A 12785-nucleotide genomic window follows, 5' to 3' on the forward strand; every position below is an offset into this window, starting at 1 on the left:
CTAGGACCTACATAAGCTGAAATGTAGTCCAGAATTTCTCCTTGAAAACTAGTTATTTAGTACAATGGCTAATTTTAGGTATCAACTTGACTCACCATGGAATGCCCAAGATTAAAAGCATTATTGTTGGGTGTGCCCGTGAGAATGATTTTGGATGAGATGAGCAATCATTTGATTTGAATCAGTGGTCTCAGTAAAGTAGATTACACTTCCCAATGTGGGTGAGCCTTGGGGACTTCCCTGGTGGTCCAGTGGTTAAGACTCCGAACTGCCAGTGCAGGGGGCGCTGGCTTGATCCCTGGCCAGGGAACTAGATCCCACATGCCACAACTAAACATCCTGCAGGTCTCAGTGAAGATCGAAGACCCACATGCCACAGCTAATACCTGTACAGCCAAATAAATAAATAATAAAAATAAAATAACAATGTGGGTGGGCCTTATCTTATGGGTTCAGTGTCTGAATAGGACAAAAGGCAGAGGAAGGATGAATTGACCCCTTTTTGCGTGCCTTGCTGATTCAGCTGAGACATCTCATCTGTCTCATGATTTCCAGCCTGGACTACGATTTATATCATTAGCATCCCTGGTTCTCAGATATTCAGACTTGAACTGAGTGGGACCACTGATTTTCTTGGGTCTGCAGCTTGCCTACAGGAGATCAAGAGACTTCTTAGCCTTCCCAGTTGTGTGAGTCAATTCCTCATAATAAATCTCCATATAATCTCTATATCTGGGTATATATTACATAAACATATAATAAATCCAAATAGACAATATATATATCCTCCTGGTTCTGTTTCCCTGGACAACCCTGACTATTACAGGTTACCGGTGCTAAGAAGTGGGGGTACTGCTCTAACAAATACCTAAAGATATGGAAGTGGCTTTTGAACTGGGAAAAGGGTAGAGACTGGGGTATTTGGAGGCAATTGCTAGAAAAGCTTACACTGCCATGAACAGCCCTTAAAAAGTAACTTTTTTTTTCCTGCTATGCGACTTTTGGGATCTCAGTTCTCCGGCCAGAGATTGAACCTGAGCCCTTGACAATGAAAGCACAGGATCCTACTGGACCCCCAGGGAATATCCCCTCCCTTAAAAAAATTATTTTTCAATTGTTTAATTATTCAGTTCAGTCGCTCAGTCGTGTCTGACTCTTTGTGACCCCACAGATTGCAGCATGCCAGGCTTCCCTGTCCATTACCAACTCCCAGAGCTTGCTCAAACTCATGTCCATCGAGTCGGTGATGCCATCCAACCATTTCATCCTCTGTCATCCCCTTCTCCATCTGCTTTCAACATTTCCCATCATCAGGGTCTTTTCCAATGAGTCAGTTCTTGGCATCAGGTGGCAAAAGTTTTGGAGTTTCAGCTTCAGTATCAGTCCTTCCAATGAATATTCAGGACGGATTTCCTTTAGGACTGACTGGTTTGATACCCTTGCTGTCCAAGGGAGGGACTCTCAAGAGTCTTCTTCAACATCACAGTTCAAAAGCATCAATTCTTCAGTGCTCAGCTTTCTTTATGGTCTAACTCTCAGATCCATACATGACTAGTGAAAAAAACCATAGCTTTTTTTCTGTCTGACTAGACAGACATTTGTCAGCAAAGTAATGTGTCTGCTTTTTAATATGCTGTCTAGTTTGGTCATAGCTTTTCTTCCAAGGAGCAAGCGTCTTTAGTTTCACGGCTGTAGTCACCATCTGCAGTGATTTTGGAGCCCAAGAAGTCTGCCATTGTTTCCATTGTTTCCTCATCTATTTGCCATGAAGTGATGGGACTGGATGCCATGATCTTAGTTTTTTGAATGCTGAGTTTTAAGCCAGCTTTTTTACTTTCCTCTTTCACTTCCATCAAGAGGCTCTTTAGTTCCTCTTCGCTTTCTGCCATAAAGGTGGTGTCATCTGCATATCTGAGGTCATTAATATTTCTCCCTGCAATCTGGATTCCAGCTTGTGCTTCATCCAGTCTAGCATATTGCATGATGTACTCTGCATGGAAGTTAAATAAGCAGGGCGACAATATACAGCCTTGATGTACTCCTTTCCCAATTTGGAACCAGTCTGTTGTTCCATGTCCGGTTCTAACTGTTGCTTCTTGACCTGCATACAGATTTCTCAGGAGGCAGGTAAGGTGGTCTGATATTCCCATCTTTTTAAGAGTTTTCTACAGTTTGTTGTGATCCACACAGTCAAAGGCTTTGACATAATCAATAAAGCAGAAGTAGATGTTTTTCTGAAATTCTCTTGCTTTTTCTATGATCCAGTGGATGTTGGCAATTTGATCTCTTTAAATTATTAGTTTATGTATTTATGCTTGGCTGCACTGGGTCTTCGAAACAGGCTTTCTCTAGTTGCAGCCAGTTGGGCTGTGGTACATGGGCTTCTCATTGCTGTGGCTTCTCTTGTTGCAGAGCACAGGCTCTGGAATCTTCCCAGACCAGGGATGGAACCTATGTACCCTGCACTGGCAGGTGGATTCTTAACCATTGGACCTCCAGGGAGGTCTGGGAATTCCCCTTTTGAAAGGTAATTCTGAAGACAGGTCAAAGAAAAGAAATCTGCAGAGAAAGTCTCAGTCTTCTTTGGGGATTCCTAAGCAGAATGTTGGTAGAAATATGGGTGGTAATGACCATTCTGGTGACATTTCAGATAGAAATGAAGAGTATATTACTGGAAACCTGAGGAAAGGCAATCCTTGTAAGAAGTGACAAAGAACTTGGCTGAGCTGTGATTTGTGTTCCAGTGTTTTGTGGAAGATGGAACTTGCAACCAATGAAATTTGATATTTAACTGAAGTGATTTCTAAAAAAAAGTGTCGAAGGTATGGCTTGGCTCCTCCTGGCATCTTATAGTAAAATTTAAGCAGAGAGAAATGACTTAAAGACAGATTGTTAAGCAAAAAGGAAGTCGAACTTAATGATGTGGAAAATTCTCAGCCTATCCATATTGCAAAAAAAAAAAAAAAGAAAATGAGAACACTAAGGATATGGCCAAGTGACCATATGGGGCACTGGGAAATGAGTAGGGGTGTGAACCGCAGGAGGAATCAGCCATCCCAGGAGGAAAACTACCAGTTTGAACTGAAGAAGAAGGAAATAGGAAGGAATGAAGGAAGGCTGACGGACTTCATGAATTTTACAGGACAAGACCATAGGCCTAGTTGGTGAGATCGTGTGCTATTCTTTAAGGCAAGGGAAGAGTGGGACTTCCCTGGTGGTCCAGGGGTTAGGACTCCGTGCTCCCAATGCAGGGGTCCCAGCTAACCGCTTATTAGGGAACGAGATCCCACGTCACAACTAAGAGTTCACACGCTGCAACTCAAGATCCTCCACCCTGCAATGAAGGTGGAAGATCCTGTGTGCTGCAACTAAGACCCGGAAAAGCCAAGTATATAAATAAATTAATTAATATATTTTTTTAAAAAAGACAAGTGAAGAGTGATCCCAAAGGCGATTCAGAGATCATCAGAGCTGCCTTCTTGGTTTCAGGAAAGATAATCATTGCCTTGCTTCCAACAAGTCAGACAGCCTCTACCCCCCAGAGGGGAAGAGCCCCCCCAAAACTGTAGGGATGGGGCTTCCTAGGGCTCTGGAGGCAGTGGAGATGGAACCACTGCCCCAGTGGGTCAGAAACGTGGGATTTCTGCCCCGGTGGGCCTGAAGGGGAGAGCGTGGAACTTAAGAGGGTTATTCCGGAGTCTTGAGATCTCATGAAGTTTTCCTTGCTGGATTCTGGACTTGCTTGGAACCTTTCATCCTGCCTTCTTCCTGATTTCTCCCTTTTAGAATGGGAATGTCTGTTCCTATGCTTGTCACATATTTATGTGTTCAGTTCAGTTCAGTTCAGTCACTCAGTCATGTCTGACTCTTTGCAACCCCATGAATCGCAGCACGCCAGGCCTCCCTGTCCATCACCAACTCTGGGAGTTTACCCAAACTCTTGTCCACCGAGACGGTGATACCATCCAATCATCTTATCCTCTGCCGTCCCCTTCTCCTCCTGCCCCCAATCTCTCCAAGCATCAGGGTCTTTTTCAATGAGTCAACTCTTCGCATGAGGTGGCCGAAGTATTGGAGTTTCAGCTTCAGCATCAGTCCTTCCAATGAACACCCAGGACTGATCTCCTTTAGGATGGACTGGTTGGATCTCCTTGCAGTCTAAGGGACTCTCAAGAGCCTTCTCCAACACCACAGTTCAAAAGCATCAATTCTTCGGTGCTCAGCTTTCTTCACAGTCCAACTCTCACATCCATACATGACCACTGGAAAAACCATAGCCTTAACTAGACAGACCTTTGTTGGCAAAGTAATGTCTTTGCTTTTTAATATTCTATCTAGGTTGGTCATAACTTTATGCATTAGAAACACATAACTTGTTTGGCTTCACAGATTTCACTGCTGGAAAGGAATTAACCTCAGGATGAATCATATCTCAAGTTCCACCCCTACCTGATTTGGATGCTATTCATAAGAGACTTTGGACTTCAGACTTCAGAGTTGATGTTGAATGAGTTTAATGCCTTTTGAGACTTGGGGGATGGAATGAATGTTTTTTATGTGAGAAGGACATGAATGTGGGGGACCCAGGAGAATATTATGGGGTGAAAGTTTATGTCCTCCCCAAATGTACATGTTGAAACCCAACTACTTGATGTAATGGTATGGGAGTCGAGGGGGTGGGGTGGGTATAAGATTGTTGTTGTTAAGTTGCTCAGTCATGTCCAGTTCTTTGTGACCCCATGGACTGCCAGGGGGACCCCATGCCAGGCTTCCCGGTCCTTCAGCATCTCCCAGAGCTTGCTCAAACCCATGTCCATTGAGTCAGTGATGTCATCCAACCATCTAGTCCTCTGTCGTCCCCTTTTCCTCCTGCCTTCAATCTTTCCCAGCATCAGGGTCTTTTCTAATGAGTCAGCTCTTCACATCAGATGGCCAAGGTGTTGGATATAAGATTAGATGACATCATAAAGATGGAGTCCTCACCAATGGAATTGGTGCCCTTATAAGCATCATGAGAGAACTAGCTTCCTCTCTGCTCTCCAGCAGACGAGAATACATCAAGAAACTGGCAGTCTGCAACCTAGAACCTCTTCTCACCAGAATCCTCACCAGAACCTGACAATGCTGGGACCCTGACCCCAGGCTCCCAGGCTCCAGAACTGCAGGAGACACATTCCTATTGTTTATAACCCACCTTAAGATTTTCTGTGGTCTTCTGCTATAGCAGCCTGGACTGACTAAGACATTTCTTCATGAAAAAAGTTTCCAAAGCCCCTGCGGAGAAACCAATTTTACTATTGCTCTCGTTCTGACTTTGAGACTCACCTGCTTTATGCCTGTTAGACAAGTATGGTCTTACCTGCAACAAAAATGTTCCTACTACCTTCAGATAACCTCCTGATCTGCCCTATTTTACTTGCACACATTGGAGGTCACATTGCAAGCACAATGAACACATTGCAAGACCATTCACTCCCTCTCCTTCCACTCTATTCTTTATTTTCTTCATTCATTTATTTGTATATTCATTCATTCATTTGGCTGCACCAGGTCTTAGTTGAGGCATGTGGGATCTTCAGTTGTGGCATGTGGGATCTAGTTCCCTGACCAGGGATCGAACCTGGGACCCCTGTGTCGGAAGCACAGATTCTTAGCCACTAGACCACCAGGGAAGTCCCTCCTCCCATCCTATTCTGCTGACCCTGGGCCACCAACACTCCTTGCCTAGGCCACCACAATACCTTTCCAATTGTCATCTCAAAGCATCCACACTTTAACTTCACAATCGAACATGTCACAGCAACCAGAGCAAACTTTAAAAGTGTGAAGTTGACTATATTCTCCTTCAAGTGTATAATAAAATCAGTTCTAGATTTTTTTTCTTCCAAAACCCCTTCCTCCCACTGTCTTCTGCATGTTAGTAAATGGTGATGCCATTCTTCAAGTGGCTCAGGCCCAAATCCTTGCCATCACCCGTAACCTCTCTCTTTTCTTCCTACTGCAAGCACATCCATTCCACACTTAGGGTGGCAGGCTCCACCTCAAACTAGAGCCACCTACTTTGCAGGAAACACACCAGCGCTACTTTGATCCAAACCACCATTGTTTCCTGCCAAGATGACTAAAACAGCCTGCAAACTGGTCTCCCTGCTTCCACAGATGCCTCCCTTCAGGCTGTTCTCACACCAGGAACCATGTGAGCTTTTGCAAAGGTAAGCCAAACAGTGCTTCTCCTCTGCCCCCAGTTTTCTAACAGCTTTGCATTTTGCTCAGAGATCCTTCCACCCACAAGGCCCTACCTCGTCTCTCCCCATCTCTCTGGCCTCGTGTCCTACCAGCTGAGTCCTGGCTGCAGGAACCTTCAGCAAGCCCACAACATAGGGCCCATGCACTTGACGTCTTAGGCTGGAGCCCACTTCTCTCAGCTGTCTAAGCGGCTCTCTCACTTCCTTCAGGGCTCTGCTCCCACATTGCTGCCCCTCGAGAGGCCTGCACTGACTGCGCCCTGCACGTCTGCGCCATTTAGCCAGCTTTATTGTTCCAGATGGCCCTAGTGGAAAAGAACCCACCTGCCAATGCAGGAGATGTAAGAGATGCAGGGTCAAGAAGATCCTTGGAGGAGGGCATGGCAACCCACTCCATGGAGAATTCCTATGGACAGAGGAGCCTGGCAGCCTACAGACCATGGGGTTGCAAAGAGTCAGACATGACTGAGCGACTTAGCATGCACACATGCATTTAGCACTTATTTGTAGTACCCAACATTTATCTGTCTACTATTTTGTTGTCCGTCTTCCCCTCCTAAGGTGTCAGCTTCATGACCGCAAGGGCTTGCTTTTGTGTGTGTGTGTGTTTTTAATTAGAATGTCTGCTAGTTTTATTTCTTAGATTAATTTTTATTGGAGTATAGTTGCTTTGCAAAGTTGTACTAGTTTCTACTGTACAACAAAGTGAATTGGCTATATGTACACACGTGTCCCGTTTTTTTGGATTTCCTTCCTATCTAGGTCGCCACAGAGCAATGAGTTCCTGTGAGGGTTTGGTTTGTGAGGCAGTGGACTCTAAGATGCAACCCCCAACCCATGATCCCCACTTTCTCCTGGTGTTCACATCTTTGTTTCATTCCTTCTTCTTCCATGTGGGTGGGACCTGTGACTTGTTTCCAACCAGTAGAATGTGGCAAAGTGATGGGCTGTCATTCCCATGATTATGTTACATAATATAAGACTTTGTCCTTCTAGCTCAGTGGTTCCCCAACCTTTTTAGCACCAGGGACTGATTTCACGGAAGACAATTTTTCCAAGGATCAGGGGTGGGAGGGCAGGGATGTTTGGGGGATGATTCAAGGGCAGTAGGGTTCGTGCTCCTATGAGAATCTAATGCTGCCACTGATCTGACAGGAGGCAGAGCTCAGGCGGGAATGTGAATGAACTGTAAATACAGAGGAAGCGTCACTTGCTCCCTCACTCTCTGCTCACCGCCCTGCTGTACGGCCCAGTTCCTAACAGGCTATAGGCTGGTAGCTGTCTGTGTCCCGGGGTTGGGGACCCCTGTGCTCACAGATCGGCTCTCACTCTCCTGCTGGCCTTGGAGAAGCAAGCTGATGTCTATGAATTGTCTAAGGGTGGCATCTGGGAACTGAGGACCTCCGGCCAGCAGCCAATTGAAAACCTGAAGAACTCAGCCCAGTCACCACAAGGAAATGTATTCTACCAACAACTGGAGTTGCTTGGGAGCAGATGAAGAATCCACCTGAGCCTTCGGATGAGAATGCGGCCCTCCCAACATGTTGACTGCAGCCTAGCCAGATCCGGAAGCAGAACACTCAATTAAGTAGTGCCCAGACTCTTGGTCCACTGAAACTGAGAGATAATAAATGTCTGTTGTTCTTGGCTACTAAATTTGTAGTAATTTGTTACACAGCAATAGAAAACCAATATAGTTTGTTTTGTTCATTGTTCTCTCCTGAGTCCTTAGAACAGGATACAACATATATTAGGTAGGTGCTCAATAAATGTCTGTTGAATGAGAATATTGGTATGATAAAGCAAAACAGAGAAAGAAAACAAAGTGGACAATATGGCTATAATATGCTACCGCTCATGTGTGAATGTGTGTGTAGCTAACTGCATAAATGTCGAATTTCTCTAGAAAGGTCTATGAGAAACTGACAAAGGTCTGGGGAGGAAAATGAAAGTACTAGAAATTCATGAAGGGAGGAGGCTTTTATTTTAAACCCTTTTGAACTATTTGAAAAATATTTTTATGCTGTAAATGTATTACTTAAACACATACACAACTGAACAAAGTCGCTCCTGTGACTTCAAATTTTAATGATTTCTAAAGTAAAAGCATTTCTTCAGCATTTACTCCTTTAGGCAGTGCTCTGCCTGACCCATCCAAGCAACACCCTGGTCTATTATTCATTTCCACCCAATCTCCCTCTAAGATGTCTCGTGGCAACCGTCTTCAACAAAAGAATTGCTACAGACAGAACTAAATATATTTTGCAGTTGCACATCATGCTTTGACTGCCTCACAAAAGAGCAGAAAGGCAAATTCTGTTTCCAGACATGCATAAGCCAAGCCACAAGGGCCTTTTCTACAGTACAATTCAAGACAAGAGGTGCCAAGTTTTTCCTTTATTGTTATCACGTATCCAGTCTAAAAAGCATCTCATTCAAGAAAAATGTGAATAATTTAACTTATGAAGTTACTCTGGAGTTTTTGTTGTTGTAGTTTAGTTGCTAAGTTGTGTCAAACTCTTTGTGACCCCACAGACTGTAGCCCACCAGTCTCTTCTATTCATGAAATTTCCCAGGCAAGAATACTGAGTGGGTTGCCATTTCCTTCCCAGGGGATCTTCATGATGCAGGGATTGAACCCACGTCTCCTGCTTGGCAGGTGGATGGCCTGATAAGCTTTAAAAAGTGTGACTGAAATAATGGGGTAGTAGGTCAATTTCCTGGAGAAGGCAATGGGAACCCACTCCAGTACTCTTGCCTGGGAAATCCCATGGACAGAGGAGCCTGGTAGGCTGCAGTCCATGGGGTCGCAAAGAGTTGCACACAACTGAGCGACTTCACTTTCACTTTTCACTTTCATGCATTGGAGAAGGAAATGGCCACCCACTCCAGTGTTCTTGCCTGGAGAATCGCAGGGACGGCGGAGCCTGGTGGGCAGATGTCAATGGGGTCGCACAGAATCAGACACAACTGACACGACTTAGCAGCAGCAGCAGCAGGTCAATTTCCATACTGGTTTGGCAGAGGTGAAGAAAAGCCAGCTAAAATTTGCAGGCTGAGGACAAATGGACCCATTATACAACTGGGAAAACTGAGTCGGAGAGTACAGCATAGAGCTTTAGGAGGCCATACCCTGTGTGCCGCAAATGGAGACTGCCAAGTTTACCATTTACAAAAAGAAAAAAGAAAATAAAAAAACACTCTAGGGCTTGCCTGGTGGCTCAGTGGTAAAGAATCTGCCTGCCAGTGCAGGAGACATTCCCTGGTCTGAAGGTCCCACTTGCTGCAGGGCAACAAAGCCTATGTGCCACAACTACCGAGCCTGCGCTCTAGAGCCCTGGAGCTACGACTATTGAGCCCATATGCAGCAAATACTGAAGCCCTTGCACCCGAGAGCCCATGCTCCACAACAACAGAGGCCACTGCAATGAGAAGCCCACACTGCACAACAAAGACTAGACTGTTCACCCCAATTAGAGAAAAGCCCATGCAGCAACAAAGACCCAGCATGGTCAAAAACAAATAAATGAATAAATTTAAAAAAACAAACTACAGACAACAGGTTAGTGAAACAGTTTCAAATGTGTAGCCCCATCTGTTTTAAAACTAGCTTATGTAACAAATTTAAGAGTTGCTGAAAGCCTTTCTCCTAGTGCTCTAGAAAATATTTTGACATAACTACTCTCAGCAATTAGTGAGGGACTATGATCCCAACAACATAAGATTATTGACCTTGTTCAAAGTTCTAAATCTGAAACACACAATCATAATGAGTGTTCAATGATTAATCAACATCTGTGAATTAATGGCTAATCATCGCTATCCAGCTTCTCAAATCATAGTTCACTTCATGTGAGTGAGTATATGTGTATGCAAATACTTTAGTTTTTCACAGGTCAGTTTGATTGTGCAATCAGTTCAAGCCAAAAAATTCACCAATATGGCTACAAGTTCATGACTAAATCCTATGAAGGTCAAAAGCTGTATGCAGCCTCTTGGCTAAAGTAACATCCTTCCCAAGAAACATTTAACTTACCTAATTGGTATCTTTGCCATTCATTCATACATACATATATTTACTCCTTCTGCCAATATTTAACACTCATGTACAAAGAGACATAAGTCAGGGGCATTGCTTATAGCCCAGTGGTCCATGGATGTGTTGCTATGTTTTCTCACCAACATATGTCATTGTGTGTGTCTGTGTGTGTTAGTTGCTCAGTCATGTCCAACTCTTTGTGATCCCAAGGACTGTAGCCTGCCAGGCTCCTCTGTCCGTGGAATTCTCTAGGCAAGAATAATTGAGTGGATTGCCACTCCCTTCTCTAAGGGATCTTCCCAACCCAGGGGTTGAACCCAGGTCTCCTGCATTGCAGGTAGATTCTTTATTCTTTACTGTCTGAGCCATGAGGGAAACCCACATGTCACTGCAGCCCAACCTTTTTTATTTGGCTGGAATGCAAGCACCCGGAGGACAGGCATAAGGTATCTATAGCTCAAATGGAGCACCTGGGAGCCCCTGGAGCAGAGTGTCCTGGTGGCACATGCCCTAACCTAGCTCAACATATCTCAAAGAACAAAACAGCACATCCCCCTCATTCCTACTTCTATCAGTTGTTACTATAACTTCTGTTCTAAAACTGTTCAAATACATTTCACAAGGCGGTCAGGCAATTGACAAATTTGACTCTATGGAAACTTTGTTCATCAATTACATCATATGATCTATAGCTCATTTTTCCAAATCAGAGTGAATTAAATATCTTACTACCAAATATGAGAGACCCCCCCCCCCTTAATGTTCTCTTACCTTTATTTTTTATAGCCACTTAAACTCATGAATTATTAAAGAAGCAAGAGGAAATGGAAAGTGAATAAGAAAGTTATTTGAAATGTCCCTGGGGAGTTGGATGAGCTTTCATGTAATACCACATAATGGGCTTCCAGGCATTGAGAGGAAAGATAAAGGATTCATTCTAAAAGTCACATACACTTTTGGGGGGAAAAATCTCCATTTCATGCATAAATTAAGATTAGGTACAATTTTTGTGTCTCTGATTGACAAAGATGAAAGAGTACAGTTATACCAAGAGCTGGTGAGGATACCGGACAAAACATCCTGGTTTACTGTGTGCGGAGGGCTTCCCCTGTGGCTCAGCAGTAAAGAATCTACCCGCAATGGGTCTGGAAGATCCCCTGGAGGAGGGCATGGCAAACCACTCCAGTATTCTTGCCTGGGAAATCCCATGGACAGAGGAGCCTGGCAGGCTATAGTCCATGGGGTTGTAGAGTTGGACACGACTGAAGTGACTACACATGCATGCAGTGTGTGTGGAAGAGTGTGGTGGTGGTGGTTTGGTTGCTAAGTTGTGTCCGGTTGTTTAGGACTGCATGGACCCCACCAGGCTCCTCTGTACATAGGATTTCCCAGGCAAGCATACTGGAATGGGTTGCCATTTCCTTCTTCAAGGGATCTTCCTGACCCAGGGATCGAACTCAGATCTACGGCATTAAAGGCCAATTCTTTACCAACTGAGCCACCTAGGAAGCCCTTGTAGAAGGGTGAAGTGAGGCAGAACTTCTGAGGATTATTTTGGTCATATCTATCAAATTAAAAGTATGTTCTTTGTCCCAGTGTTTCAGTCTATTTGGACTTCCATAACAGAATATCACAAACCAGGTGGCTGAAAGTTCTGGAGGCTGGAAGTCCGAGATCAAGGTGCCAATGGGGTTGGATTCTGGTGAGAACTCTCTTTTTAACTCATAGATAACATTTCTCCCCCTGTGTCCTAAATGTGCACACACAGGAAGAGAGACATCTCTGGAGTCCCTTCCTCTCTTTAAAAGGACACCAGTTCTGTTGGATCAGGTCCCCACCCTTATGACTTCTTTTAACCTTAATTAGGATCTTTAACCTTCCCAAAGATTGTATCTCCAAATACACAAGGAGGGTTAGGATTTTAAGATGTGAATTTGGCAGGGGGAAGGAGTTAGGGGCATAGTATAGTTCATAACACCCAGCAAATCCAGTTTTGGAGATTTATCCTGCATATGTGTTTGCATTGTGTACAAGGATCTTTAAATAAGAATGTTTAGAGACCTCCCTGGTGGTTCAGTAGCTAAGACCTCAGTGAAGGGGGATATAGTTTCAATCCCTAGTTGGGGAACTAAGATCCCACATACCTCATGGCCAAAAAAAAACCAAAATGCAAAACAGAAGCAGTATTGTAACAAATTCAAAAAAGACTTTAAAAACAGCCCACATTAAAAAAAAAAACTCAAAAAAAATAAGAATAATTAAAATTCTATTATCTACAGTAGCCAAGAATTATAAATAACCCAAGCATCTATCAGGAGGGGGCTAGTCAAACTAAGGTACACTCACTCAGTAAAATACTGCTATGCAACTATTAAAATGAATGAGCCAGCAGTAAACACACTGACATGGATGACTCACTAAACTATACCATTAAGTAGAAAAGGCACAGTGCAAAGCAGTGTATAGAACATGATCCAATTTCTGTAAAGAAAAAATATGTT

The 12785-nt window shown here is 43.9% G+C and overlaps 1 protein-coding gene and 1 non-coding gene across 2 annotated transcripts in view; both read right to left on the reverse strand.

Annotated features, from left to right (window-relative positions):
* The window catches only part of HEATR3 (HEAT repeat containing 3), a 72817-nt gene that overhangs the window by 3815 nt on the left and 56217 nt on the right, over positions 1-12785 (reverse strand). The gene's annotated exons all lie outside the window — the stretch shown is intronic.
* Positions 5600-5672, reverse strand: TRNAG-UCC (transfer RNA glycine (anticodon UCC)). Its single transcript has one exon. It is a non-coding gene; the product is annotated as a tRNA-Gly (tRNA).

This window comes from Odocoileus virginianus, chromosome 20 (genome assembly GCF_023699985.2).
Source record: "Odocoileus virginianus isolate 20LAN1187 ecotype Illinois chromosome 20, Ovbor_1.2, whole genome shotgun sequence".
NCBI lineage: Eukaryota > Metazoa > Chordata > Mammalia > Artiodactyla > Cervidae > Odocoileus > Odocoileus virginianus.